Below are 13,570 nucleotides of genomic sequence, written 5' to 3' on the forward strand. Positions count from 1 at the left end.
AGCAGGTAACCACCAGCAGGTCCAACCAAGCCAGAAAGGTCTCAGCTGAGGAGTGGAACCAAGAGCACCTAACCCAGCGGCTCTCAACCTGGGGGTCGGGACCCCCAGGGGGTCGTTGGGTCATTTTTGGGGGGTCGCGAAGGCACCTCGGTTAGCCCTGCCCCCTCCAAAATGGCTGCCGGCCCCTGTGCCAGGCACTCCTGGTCGGCTCCTCCTCCTCTTCCCACAAGACTGCATGGAGTCAAGAGGAGGAGCTTAGAGGCAAAGGCGTGCAAGGGAGAAGGTACACTATTTTTGGAGACCTTCTTGGGCCCTCCCCTCCCTGTGAGCTTTGAAGGGGTGGGGGTCGAGTGGAAGGCTCCCTGTATGGGCTGGCTTTTGCTGCCCAAGTTTGACCCAGGTCCATCATGGGGGGAGGTCGATTTCTCTGGTGTGGGTGAACTACAACTCACCAAAACAAAGGTCAGTTCCCCCATGAAGAAGAGGAGGAAGAAGAGGAGAAACCGCGGAGGCCGCACAGGGGCCGCTGCGGCTGTTTCCCCTCTTCTTGCTCCTCCTCCTCCAGCTGGCCATCAAGGAGAAAGAGAAGGAAGAAGAGGAGAAGGAGCTCTGCTGCTCTTTCTTCTCCTCTAACTGGCCATGGAAGAGGAAGAAGTGGAGAAACTGCAGCAGTGATCCTTCTCCTCGTCCTCCTCGATGGGCAACTGGAGGAAGAGGAAAAGGGTCGCCGCTGCCTTGCCCCGCCTCCTCCCTCCCTGGCTCGAAGGCTCTGCATGTTGTTGCGGCTGCAAGGTTAGTGCGTGGACCAGCTGTATGGATGGAGCCCCAGATAACCCAGTCCCCTTCCACACAGCTGAATGAAATCCCACATTGTCAGCTTTGAAATGGATTATCTGTGTCCACACAGCCAGATAATCCACTTCAATGTGTATTTTATGCAGCTGTATGGAAGGGGCCCTAGATAACCCAGGCCTATTCCACACAACTGAATGAAATCCCACATTGTCTGCTTTGAACTGGATTATCTGTGTCCACACAGCCAGATAATCCACTTCAATGTGTATTTTATGCAGCTGTATCGAAGGGGACCCAAATAATCCAGGCCTATTCCACACAGATGGTTATTTGGGTCCCCTTCCATACAGCTTCATAAAATACACATTGAAGTGGATTATCTAGCTGTGTGGACACCGATAATCCAATTCAAAGCAGACAATGTGGTATTTCATTCAGCTGTGTGGAAGGGGTCTGGGTTATCTAAGGGCCCCTTCCATAAAGCTGCATAAAATACACATTGAAGTGGATTATCTAGCTGTGTGGACACAGATAATCCAGTTCAAAGCAGACAATGTGGGATTTCATTCAGCTGTGTGGAAGGGGTTTGGGTTATCTAGGGCCCCTTCCATACAGCTGCATAAAATACACATTGAAGTGGATTATCTGGCTGTGTGGACACAGATAATCCAGTTCAAAGCAGACAATGTGGGATTTCATTCAGCTGTGTGGAAGAGGCCTGGGTTATTTGGGTCCCCTTCCATACAGCTGCATAAAATACACATTGAAGTGGATTATCTGGCTGTGTGGACACATAATCCAGTTCAAAGCAGACAAGGTGGGATTTCATTCAGCTGTGTGGAAGGGGACTGGGTTATCTGGAAGGGTTTGGTGGGCAGTGTTCTTTGGTTTTGGAGTTGTAGTTCACCTACATCCAGAGATCACTGTGGACTCAAACAATGATGGATCTGGACCAAACTCTACAAGAATACTCAATATGCCCAAATGTGAACACTCGTGGAGTTTGGGGAAAATAGAATCTTGACATTTGGGAGTTGTAGTTGCTGGGATTTATAGTTCACCTACAATCACAGAGCATTCCGAACCCCACCAACAATAGAATTGGGTCAAACCTCCCACATCCCATGTGGGCCACAGCAACGCGTGGCAGGGGATGGCTAGTATACATATATATATATATATATATATATATATATATATATACACACACACAAAACACATATACACAGACTGGGCCATTGCAACGCTTGGCAGGGGATGGCAGTAAATAATAATTTCTTCGAGTTCCACTTCACTGAACACTTTGTTTCTGATTATGAATCTTGGTTGATCAGCCAGTCGGGCTTCAGTTATCTGTGAGTCAGGGTACTCTTTGTTTCCACAACTGAATAGCATTTCATAACTGTGCGGTTTTCTGGCATTGTATATTTCTGCCGCTTCTGTGACTGTTCATTTGTATTTTGATTCTGTAGCCCACTTGTCGATGGATGTCCAGAATCAGCAGCATCCACCATCGTCCTTTCTATCCCGGGCGTCGACTGAGCCAATATAGACTTCGTTTTGGTTTGTTTCTCCATAGTGCTAATGGGTTAGGTCAGTAGTTCTCAACCTTTCTAATGCCGTGACCCCTAAATAAAGTTCCTCATGTTGTGGTGACCCCCGACCACATTTTCGTTGCTACTTCATGACAGTAATTTTGCTACTGTTATGAAATGTAATGTAAATGTCTGATATGAAGGATGTATTTTCATTGTCACAAATTGAACATAATTAAAGCATAGTGATTAATCACAAAAACAATATGTTTGGGGGAGTGTGGGCAATGGATGATGGGATGTGAAGTACCTTCAACCGATGCAGCTCTGACTTCCAGAGACCAGTGAGACCCCCCCCCCCCCCCCCCGAAATACAGACCTGGACCAAACTTGGCACACAGAACCCTAATGACCCATAGAAAGTACTGGAGGGGGTTGGGGGGAATTGATAGTGAATTATGGGAGAGGTAGTCCACCTACATCCAGAGAGCACTGTGAACCCAAATTACTATGGATCTGGACAGAACTTGGCACAAATACTCAGTATGCGCAAATCTGAAGACTGATGGGGTTTGGGGAAAATAGACCTTGGCATTTGGGAGTTGTTGGGATGTATAGTTCCCCAGCCATCAAAGAGCATTCTGAACTCCAACAATTAAATTGGACCAAACTTGGCCTGCAGAACTCTTACGACCAAGAGAAAACACTGGAGAGGTTTGGGGAAAATAGACCTTGGCATTTGGGACTTGTTGGGGTGTTTAGTTCCCCAGCCATCAAAGAACATTCTGAAATCCAACCACAATTAAATTGGACCAAACAGCTGCATAAAATACACACTGAAGTGGATTATCTGGTTGTGTGGACACAGATAATCCAGTTCAAATTTATTTATTTATTTACTTACTGCATTTGTAGACCGCCGTTCTCAGCCCTAGGGCGACTCATGGCGGTGTACAACATATAAAAAACAATTTACAATAAAAGCAATATCATAAACAACAATAACAACATCACTATCAATGATACAATTACACTAAGTCATTCGCGACGTCTCATCATAGAATCACAATCCAATCTCGTTATCCATATTCCATTCCAATCATCATTGCCAATTTGTTGTAGCACCTTAGTCAAACGCCTTCTCAAACAACCACGTCTTTAGTCTCTTGCGGAAAGTCATAAGGGAGGGCGCCTGTCTGATGTCTACAGGGAGGGTGTTCCACAGCCGGGGGGCCACCACCGAGAAGGCCCTATCCCTCGTCCCCGCCAGGCGTGCCTGTGAGGCAGGCGGGATCGAGAGAAGGGCCTCCCCAGACGATCTCAAGGTCCTCATGGGTTCGTAGGCCGAGATGCGGTCAGACAGGTATTTTGGGCCGGAACCGTTTAGGGCTTTGTAGGCCAACACCAGCACCTTGAATTGGGCCCGGGAGCAGATCGGCAGCCAGTGGAGCTGGGACAACAAGGGCGTTGTGTGCTCCCTGCGTCCCGCTCCTGTTAGTAACATGGCTGCCGCGCGCTGGACTAGCTGGAGCTTCCGGGCCGTCTTCAAGGGCAGCCCCACGTAGAGAGCGTTGCAGTAGTCAAGGCGGGATGTGACCAGAGCGTGTACTACCGTGGCCAAGTCAGACTTCCCAAGGTACGGGCACAGCTGGCGCACGAGCCTGAGCTGTGCAAATGCTCCCCTGCTCACCGCTGAAACCTGGGGATCCAGGCTCAACGATGAATCCAGGATCACACCCAAGCTGCGAACCTGCGCCTTCAAGGGGAGTGCGACCCCATCCAGCACAGGCTGTAACCCTATACCCTGTTCGGCCTTGCGACTGACCAGGAGTACCTCTGTCTTGTCTGGATTTAATTTCAATTTGTTCGCCCTCATCCAGACCATTACAGCGGCCAGGCACCGGTTCAGGACCTCGACAGCCTCCTTAGTAGCAGGTGGGAAGGAGTGACAGAGTTGGACATCATCTGCGTACAGATGACACCGCACCCCGAAACTCCAGATGATCTCACCCAGCGGCTTCATGTAGATATTAAACAGCATGGGGGACAGTATAGAACCCTGAGGAACCCCACAAGTCAAGGGCTGTGGCGTTGAACAGGTGTCCCCCAATAACACCTTCTGGGTGCGGCCCTCCAGAAATGACCGGAGCCACTGCAGAACAGTGCCCCCGAGGCCCATTTCCGCAAGAAGCCCCAGAAGGATACCGTGATCGACGGTATCGAAGGCCGCTGAGAGGTCCAGGAGCACCAACAGGGACACACTCCCCCTGTCTAGCTCCCGGCGCAGATCATCCACTAAGGCAACCAAGACCGTCTCGGTTCCATGTCCCGGTCTGAAACCAGACTGTGCCGAATCCAGATAATCCGTGTCTCTCAAGAATACCTGGAGTTGCGAGGCCACCACGCTTTCCATGACTTTGCCCAAAAAGGGGAGATTGGAAACAGGCCGAAAGTTGTCAAATTTGGTGGGGTCCAGTGATGGTTTTTTCAACAGCGGTTTTATAATAGCTTGTTTTAAGCTCGCTGGAATTTCGCCTTCCCGAAGGGAGGCGTTAACCACCACCGTTACCCACTCAGCCAATCCCCCTCTGGCCTCCTTCAGAAGCCAGGATGGGCAGGGGTCTAGGATGGACGTAGTGGGCCTCATTCCTCCAAGTATCTTGTCCACATCCTCGGGCTTCACAAATTGAAAAGAATCCATCAAAATAGGACAAGCAGGTGCTCGTGTCACATCCTCAGAGACTGCATTTAACATGGTGTCCAGACCAGAACGGATCAAAGCGACTTTGTCTGCAAAGAACCGAGCAAATGCTTCGCAGCATGTGGCCGAATTGTCAGGGCTCCCGCCTGGGATGGCGGGAGTTAAAAGACCTCTGACAATCCGGAACAACTCCGCCGGACGGTTCCTTGCAGACGCAATAGTAGCCGCAAAGAAAGTTTTCTTTGTGGCTTTTATTGCCGCGGCATATGACCTTAGAAAGGACACAAACCGTGTTCGATTTGACTCGCTCGGATCCGAACGCCACACGCTCTCTAGTTCCCTCTTCCTTCGCTTCATCACTGCCAGCTCCTCAGTAAACCAAGGAGCTGGTTTAGCTCGGCTACTTGAGAGGGGACGTTCCGGAGCGATCGTGTCAATTGCCCTGGCCATCTCTCCATTCCAGAGAGCAACCAAGGCCTCGACAGGGTCACCTACCGAGGTGGCGGGAAAATCCCCAAGAGCCGTCAGGAATCCATTCGGATCCATAAGCCTCCTGGGGCGGACCAACTTAATGGGTCCTCCACCTTTGCAGAGGTTGGGGGGCGCAGTGAGCCTAAATCTGACCAGGAAGTGGTCGGTCCATGGCAACGGAGAGATGGTCAACTCCTCCACACCGCCACCTTGCTCCCATCCCTAGCAGAAAACCAAGTCCAATGTATGTCCAGCACAGTGGGTGGGGCCAGATATTTGTTGGGACAGCCCCATGGTTGCCATGGCAGACATGAAGTCCTGAGCCGCTCCTGTGAGGGTCGCCTCGGCATGGATATTGAAGTCTCCCAGCACGAGAAGCCGTTGAGACTCCAACGCCAGGCTCGAGACTACCCCCGCTAGCTCAGGTAGGGAGACTGTAGTGCAGCGAGGTGGACGGTACACTAACAGAATCCCTATTCTGTCCCGGTCACCCACCCTCAGGTGGACGCATTCAAAATTTGTTGACTGCGGGATGGGACTCCTGGTCAGATGGATGGAATCTCTATAGACCACTGCGACCCCGCCTCCCCGCCCTCCGGATCTTGGTTGGTGCTGCACGGAGAAGCCTGGAGGACAAAGCTGGGTTAGATTCACGCCTCCAGCTTCATCGAACCAGGTCTCCGTGATGCACTCCAGATCTGCCCGCTCATCCAGGATTAAATCCTGGATAAAGGTCGTTTTACCATTGACAGATCTGGCATTCAACAGCACCACCTTCAATCCGGAGGGTCCGCCAGCCTGGTTACACCAATTTACCATAGGAGACTGGTTTGGAATTATTAATGTAGATAAGCGATCCGAATTAGGCCGAATTTGTGGTCTCCTTTTCCCGCATCTCCCCCTCCTCACCACGACCTCTATGGGGGCCCCTCGGCTAGTGGAACACCTCCCATCCTCCATGCCGCAGTCCAATTCCAAGGTCTTAATTTCTGTTTCATTAATGGTTGTTTGGTTTGTTGGAGTTTTTTCTTGCCAACTTCCTTCATTCCCTTTCTCCCCCCTCCCCACCTCATTGTTACCCACGGCCTCCAGCCCGCTTCGTCCCTTGCCCCTTCCACAAGTCACTAATACCAAAGACAATACAAATAGGGGAACAGGGAACCACAGAGCAGACAATGTGAGATTTCATTCAGCTGTGTGGAAGGGGACTGGGTTATCTAGGGCCCCTTCCATACAGCTGCATAAAATACACACTGAAGCAGCATGTGGCCGAATTGGCTGGCTGTGTGGACACAGATAATCCAGTTCAAAGCAGACAATGTGGGATTTCATTCAGCTGTGTGGAAGGGGACTGGGTTATCTAGGGCCCCTTCCATACAACTGCATAAAATACACACTGAAGTGGATTATCTGGCTGTGTGGTCACAGATAATCCAGTTCAAAGCAGACAATGTGAGATTTCATTCAGCTGTGTGAAAGAGGACTGGGTTATCTAGGGCCCCTTCCATACAGCTGCATAAAATACACACTGAAGTGGATTATCTGGCTGTGTGGACACAGATAATCCAGTTCAAAGCAGACAATGTGGGATTTCATTCAGCTGTATGCCAGATAATCCACTTCAGTGTGTATTTTATGCAGCTGTATGGAAGGGGCCCTAGATAACCCAGTCCCCTTCCACACAGCTGAATGAAATCCCACATTGTCTGCTTTGAACTGGATTATCTGTGTCCACACAACCAGATAATCCACTTCAGTGTGTATTTTATGCAGCTGTTTGGTCCAATTTAATTGTGGTTGGATTTCAGAATGTTCTTTGATGGTTGGGGAACTAAACACCCCAACAAGTCCCAAATGCCAAGGTCTATTTTCCCAAAACCTCTCCAGTGTTTTCTCTTGGTCGTAAGAGTTCTGCAGGCCAAGTTTGGTCCAATTTAATTGTTGGAGTTCAGAATGCTCTTTGATGGCTGGGGAACTATACATCCCAACAACTCCCAAATGCCAAGGTCTATTTTCCCCAAACCCCATCAGTCTTCAGATTTGCGCATACTGAGTATTTGTGCCAAGTTCTGTCCAGATCCATAGTAATTTGGGTTCACAGTGCTCTCTGGATGTAGGTGGACTACCTCTCCCATAATTCACTATCAATTCCCCCCAACCCCCTCCAGTACTTTCTATGGGTCATTAGGGTTCTGTGTGCCAAGTTTGGTCCAGGTCTGTATTTCGGGGGGTGGGGGGGTCTCACTGGTCTCTGGAAGTCAGAGCTGCATCGGTTGAAGGTACTTCACATCCCATCATCCATTGCCCACACTCCCCCAAACATATTGTTTTTGTGATTAATCACTATGCTTTAATTATGTTCAATTTGTGACAATGAAAATACATCCTTCATATCAGACATTTACATTACATTTCATAACAGTAGCAAAATTACTGTCATGAAGTAGCAACGAAAATGTGGTCGGGGGTCACCACAACATGAGGAACTTTATTTAGGGGTCACGGCATTAGAAAGGTTGAGAACTACTGACCTAACCCATTAGCACTATGGAGAAACAAACCAAAACGAAGTCTATATTGGCTCAGTCGACGCCCGGGATAGAAAGGACGATGGTGGATGCTGCTGATTCTGGACATCCATCGACAAGTGGGCTACAGAATCAAAATACAAATGAACAGTCACAGAAGCGGCAGAAATATACAATGCCAGAAAACCGCACAGTTATGAAATGCTATTCAGTTGTGGAAACAAAGAGTACCCTGACTCACAGATAACTGAAGCCCGACTGGCTGATCAACCAAGATTCATAATCAGAAACAAAGTGTTCAGTGAAGTGGAACTCGAAGAAATTATTATTTACTGCCATCCCCTGCCAAGCGTTGCAATGGCCCAGTCTGTGTATATGTGTTTTGTGTGTGTATATATATATATATATATATATATATATATATATATGTATACTAGCCATCCCCTGCCACGCGTCGCTGTGGCCCACATGGGATGTGGGAGGTTTGACCCAATTCTATTGTTGGTGGGGTTCAGAATGCTCTGTGATTGTAGGTGAACTATAAATCCCAGCAACTACAACTCCCAAATGTCAAGATTCTATTTTCCCCAAACTCCACCAGTGTTCACATTTGGGCATATTGAGTATTCTTGTAGAGTTTGGTCCAGATCCATCATTGTTTGAGTCCACAGTGATCTCTGGATGTAGGTGAACTACAACTCCAAAACCAAAGAACACTGCCCATCAAACCCTTCCAGTATTTTCTGTTGGTCATGGGAGAACTGTGTGCCAAGTTTGGTTCAATTCCATCGTTGTTGGGATTCAGAATGTTCTTTGATTGTAGGTAAACTATAAATCCCAGCAACTACAGCTCCCAAATGACACAATCCATTTTTTTTAGTTAAGGACATACATTGGATTGTTAGCTGTCTTGTGTCCAAATTTGGTGTCAATTCGTCCAGTGGTTTTTGAGTTCTGTTAATCCCACGAATGAACATTACATTTTTATTTATATAGATGTATTTATATATTCATGTATATGTGTATTTATGTGGTTATGCGCATGCATTGTAATGTATCCCCCCCCCCCCCGCTTTTTCAGTCTGTGGCCAAACCTTCCCTCCTCTTTCTTTCCTTTCTTTCTCTCCTTCCTTCCCTCCCTCATTCCTTCTTTCACTCTTTTTCTTTTCCTTCTTTTCCTTCTTTCCCTTTTTCTTCCTTCCTTCTCTACCTGTTTCTTTCCTCCCTTCCTTTGCTCTTTGGTTCCATCCTTCCTTCTCTCCTTCCCTTCCCTTCCCTTCCCTTCCCTTCCCTTCCCTTCCCTTCCCTTCCCTTCCCTTCCCTTCCCTTCCCTTCCCTTCCCTTCCCTTCCCTTCCCTTCCCTTCCCTTCCTCTTTCTCTCTTTTGTTCCTTCTTTCCTTCCTTCCCTCTCTCTTTCCTTCCTTCTTTCACTTTTTTTATTTCCTTCCCACCTTTCTCCCTCCTTTCTGTGTATATGTGTTTTGTGTGTGAATATATGCATATATGCGTGTGTATATATTTCTGAATGTGTGTTTGTGTATATATGTGGTTTTGTGCATGCATTGTAATGGGTTTTTTTGTTTTTTGGCTTTTTAAGTTTCTTCTGCTGTGTTTTTCAGTGTTTTTAGGAGTAATGGTCACTTGTTGGCCTGATATGTGTATTGTGTCCAAATTTGGTGTCAATTTGTTCAGTGGTTTTTGAGTTATGTTAACCGCACAAACAAACATTACATGTTTATTTATACAGAAATCGAACTGCAAAGGCTCTGGCATAAACCAGTACAAGCGGTCCCAGTCGTCATTGGCACCCTGGGAGGCGTGCCAAAAAATCTCAGCTGGCATTTGGAAACAATGAACATTGCAAAATCACGATCTGTCAACTGCAAAAGACCACCTTACTTGGACCTGCGTGCATCATTCAAAAATACATCACACAATCCTAGACCCTTGGGAAGTGTTCAACTTGTGATTTTGTGATACGAAACCCAGCATAGAGATCACATTTGCTGTGACATACCGTGCTTTTGTGTCAGTAAAATAATAATAACAACAACAATAATAATGATGGTGCCGGTGTGAAAGGAAGTGTTGTAAGGAGCTCCGATATCTCTTCCAGGGCACAACAGTTCACTGTTTTGAATTTTCTTCTGTTTTGATCTTTTCCTCTGCAAATAGGGAACGAAACAAAACAAAACAAAAAGAACAGACCAGGACAAGCTCCAAGATGGCCAGGCCTCACAAGCCCACTAAACAACTCAAAATAGATGAACTCTTCAGGGAGGAAACTGCGAGTATGCCAGGCTTAAAGGCTTTGCTTATTGATAACAGCTTTTCAGTTTTGGATAAGGAAAACACAAGCTCTGGTACCTGGGCTGATTATCATGAAAGAGTCTCATTGGAATCATGTGGGGCTGAAATGTTTGGGGAGAACTCACTAATTACTGGGATACAACAATAGGCTGAACAACAACAAACATACCCTCCTGATTTTGTGAGGAAACCATGTCTTCTGACTAGGAAACATGGTTGTACCTATTTTTGAAAGTTTAGGAAAAAAATTAGAAAACCAGTTGAGCTTCTTAAGCTTTCCTTTGAGTCTTTTGTTTTTTTAAAAATACAGCTTTAAAAGAAAGCCCAGCCCAAGGCAAGAGCACAGAGCCCAGAAAGGAGGAAAGGGGCTGCTCGGTGGTTCCTACTAGGGATCTGCAAAAGGAAAACTGTAACAGGATGTTACAAGCAAGACAAACCATGTTGCAAATTGCTAACAACAGAATTACTTACTTAGGCGATCCCTCGTTGGCAGAGTAGGATAGTCTTCCAGAATAAGTATTCTTGTGGGTCCGTAGGTGGCTTTGGAGCCCTGTTCTTGATCTGCATCTTCTTCCGCAGTGAGGGCATTGGTTTCCAGCTGGAAGGCGGTCTCGGTTGGGGTTGGCTTGATGCGCCTTCCTCTTGGCACGTTTCTCTCTTTCACCCTCCATTCGTGCCTCTTCAAATTCTGCAGCACTGCTGGTCACAGCTGACCTCCAGCTGGAGTGCTCAAGGGCCAGGGCTTCCCACTTCTCAGTGTCTATGCCAGAGTTTTTAATGTTGGCTTTGAGCCCATTTTTAAATCTCTTTTCCTGTCCACCAACATTCAATTTTCCATTCTTGAGTTCGGAGTAGAGCAACTGCTTTGGGATCGGTGGTCAGGCATCTGGACAATGTGGCTGGTCCAGCGGAGTTGATGGCGGAGGATCATCGCTTCAATGCTGGTGGTCTTTGCTTCTTCCAGCATGCTGACGTTTGTCTGCTTGATTTGCAGGATTTTCCAAAGGCAGTGCTGATGGAATCGGTCCAGGAGTTGAATGTGACGTCTGTAGACAGTCCACATTTTGCAGGCATATAGCAGGGTTGGGAGGACAATCTATATATATAAATTTGTTAGGGGCATCCAACGAGGAAACAAAACTCAAAACCCCCCCAACGAAACTTAACCAAAATTCCCATGCCCATAACACAACCCACAAGGTACAAACATATCTACTCAAAATGAAAAACAACACAACAACACACTCACAAAACGGCAAAACAACAAAACTCAAAAAAACCCCAACGAAACTTAACCAAAATCCCCGTGCCCATAACACAACCCACAAGGTACAAACATACCTACTCAAAATGAAAAACAACACAACAACACACTCACAAAACGGCAAAACAACAAAACTCAAAAATCCCCCAACGAAACTTAACTAAAATCCCCGTGCCCATAACACAACCCACAAAGTACAAACATATCTACTCAAAATGAAAAACAACACAGCAACACACTCACAAAACGGCAAAAGAACAAAACTCAAAAAAACCCCAACGAAACTTAACCAAAATTCCCATACCCATAACACAACCCACAAGGTACAAACATCTCTACTCAAAATGAAAAACAACACAACAACACACAAAACGGCAAAACAACTGAGCATGCGCATTGGCACCCAGCCGCAAGTTCCCTGGCGTGCGCACATGGCCTTCCGGCCAACGTTCCCTCTGCGGAAACCATGCCCACTCCAAGCCCCGCCGCGCCGCTTCCCGCACACACACACCCCCTGCCGCACACACACACGCAACCCCATGCTCCATCACTCCCCCCGCCGCCGCATACACACACGCAACCCCACTCCCCCCGCCGCCACACACACACACGCAACCCCACGCTCCATCACTCCCCCCACCGCCGCACACACACGCAACCCCACTCCCCCCGCCGCCGCACACACACACGCAACCCCACTCCCCCTGCCGCCGCACACACACACGCAACCCCACGCTCCATCACTCCCCCCGCTGCCGCACACACACACGCAACCCCACGCTCCATCACTCTCCTGCCCCAATCTTACCTCCTTTTACTTCACGCCACCTCCAAACCCCACCCCGCCCCTTCCCGCCCTGTCAAAATCTAGGAAAGACAGGAAGGAAGGAAAGAAGGAAGAAAGAGAAAGGGAGGTAAAGAAAAAGGGGGAAGGAAGGAAAGTTAGAGGAAGAAGAAAAGGAAGGAAAAGGAAAGATGGAAGGAAAGAAAAGAGAGACAGCAGAAGAGAAAGAAAAAGGGGGAAGGAAGGAAAGAGAGAAAGAAGAGGAGAAGGAAAGATGGGAAGGAAGGAAGGAAGGAAGGAAGGAAGGAGGGAGGGAGAGAGGGAGGGAGGGAAAGAAGGAGAGAAAGAGGGAAGATTGGCCACAGCAACACGTGGCGGGTAAAGGTTGTTATTTCTATTATTATTATGATGATGCTATTGTTCCTATGAGACCCTTTTAGGGGGAATGGGAGAGGTGTCAGGTCCCGGAGGCAATGCATTGCATTATTGTTATTGTTATGATGGTGGTGAAATAAAAGGAGATAAAAAGAGAAAGAAGGAAGCAAACAGGGAGGGAAGAAAGGCAAAGGAAGAAAGGGGGAGGGAATGAAGGAAAGAGAGAAGGATGAAACCAAGTAGTGAAAGAAGGAAAGAAAGAAAGAGGTAGAGAAGGAAGAAAGGAGAGAAAGGGGGAGGAAAAGGGGGAAGGAATAGGTAGGGACCTCTCTTTCATAATAGTCCAGATATCTACCTCAACTTTGATAAGTTTTACTATAGGCCACAGCAACGCGTGGCAGGGCACAGCTAGTAGCTTTATAAACAAGCACTTTGGTATTCCTACAGATGTCCAACCCTCTCTGTTTCATTCGGAAAAATGCTGCACTCGCATTAATTGAGGAATCAGTAGGTTATATATTTTTGAATACTTACAAAAATGGTAATTTAAGATAAGACTGTCCAACTCTGATTAAATCATCATCATCATCATCACTTTATTTCTTAATTAGTCGCTCTCCACCAAGGTGCTCTGAGCGACTTACAATTTAAAATAGCTTATACACAATATAAAACATTCAATATAAAAACATTTAACATAAAAACATTCAACATAAAAACATTCATCATAAAAACATTCAGCAGTGACTATGGCAAAATTTGATCCGATTACTCAAATGCACAACCAAACAGCCAAGTCTTGAGCGC

General features: G+C 47.3%; 1 long non-coding RNA gene across 1 annotated transcript; it reads left to right on the top strand.

Annotated features, from left to right (window-relative positions):
• The first annotated feature begins 222 nt into the window (after positions 1-222).
• On the top strand, positions 223-10,094 carry LOC137097874 (uncharacterized). The gene is made up of 2 exons (XR_010910492.1): positions 223-283; positions 9,778-10,094. It is a non-coding gene; the product is annotated as an uncharacterized lncRNA (long non-coding RNA).
• The last annotated feature ends 3,476 nt before the right edge of the window (positions 10,095-13,570 follow it).

The sequence above is a fragment of the Anolis sagrei genome, chromosome X (assembly GCF_037176765.1).
Source record: "Anolis sagrei isolate rAnoSag1 chromosome X, rAnoSag1.mat, whole genome shotgun sequence".
Lineage (NCBI taxonomy): Eukaryota > Metazoa > Chordata > Lepidosauria > Squamata > Dactyloidae > Anolis > Anolis sagrei.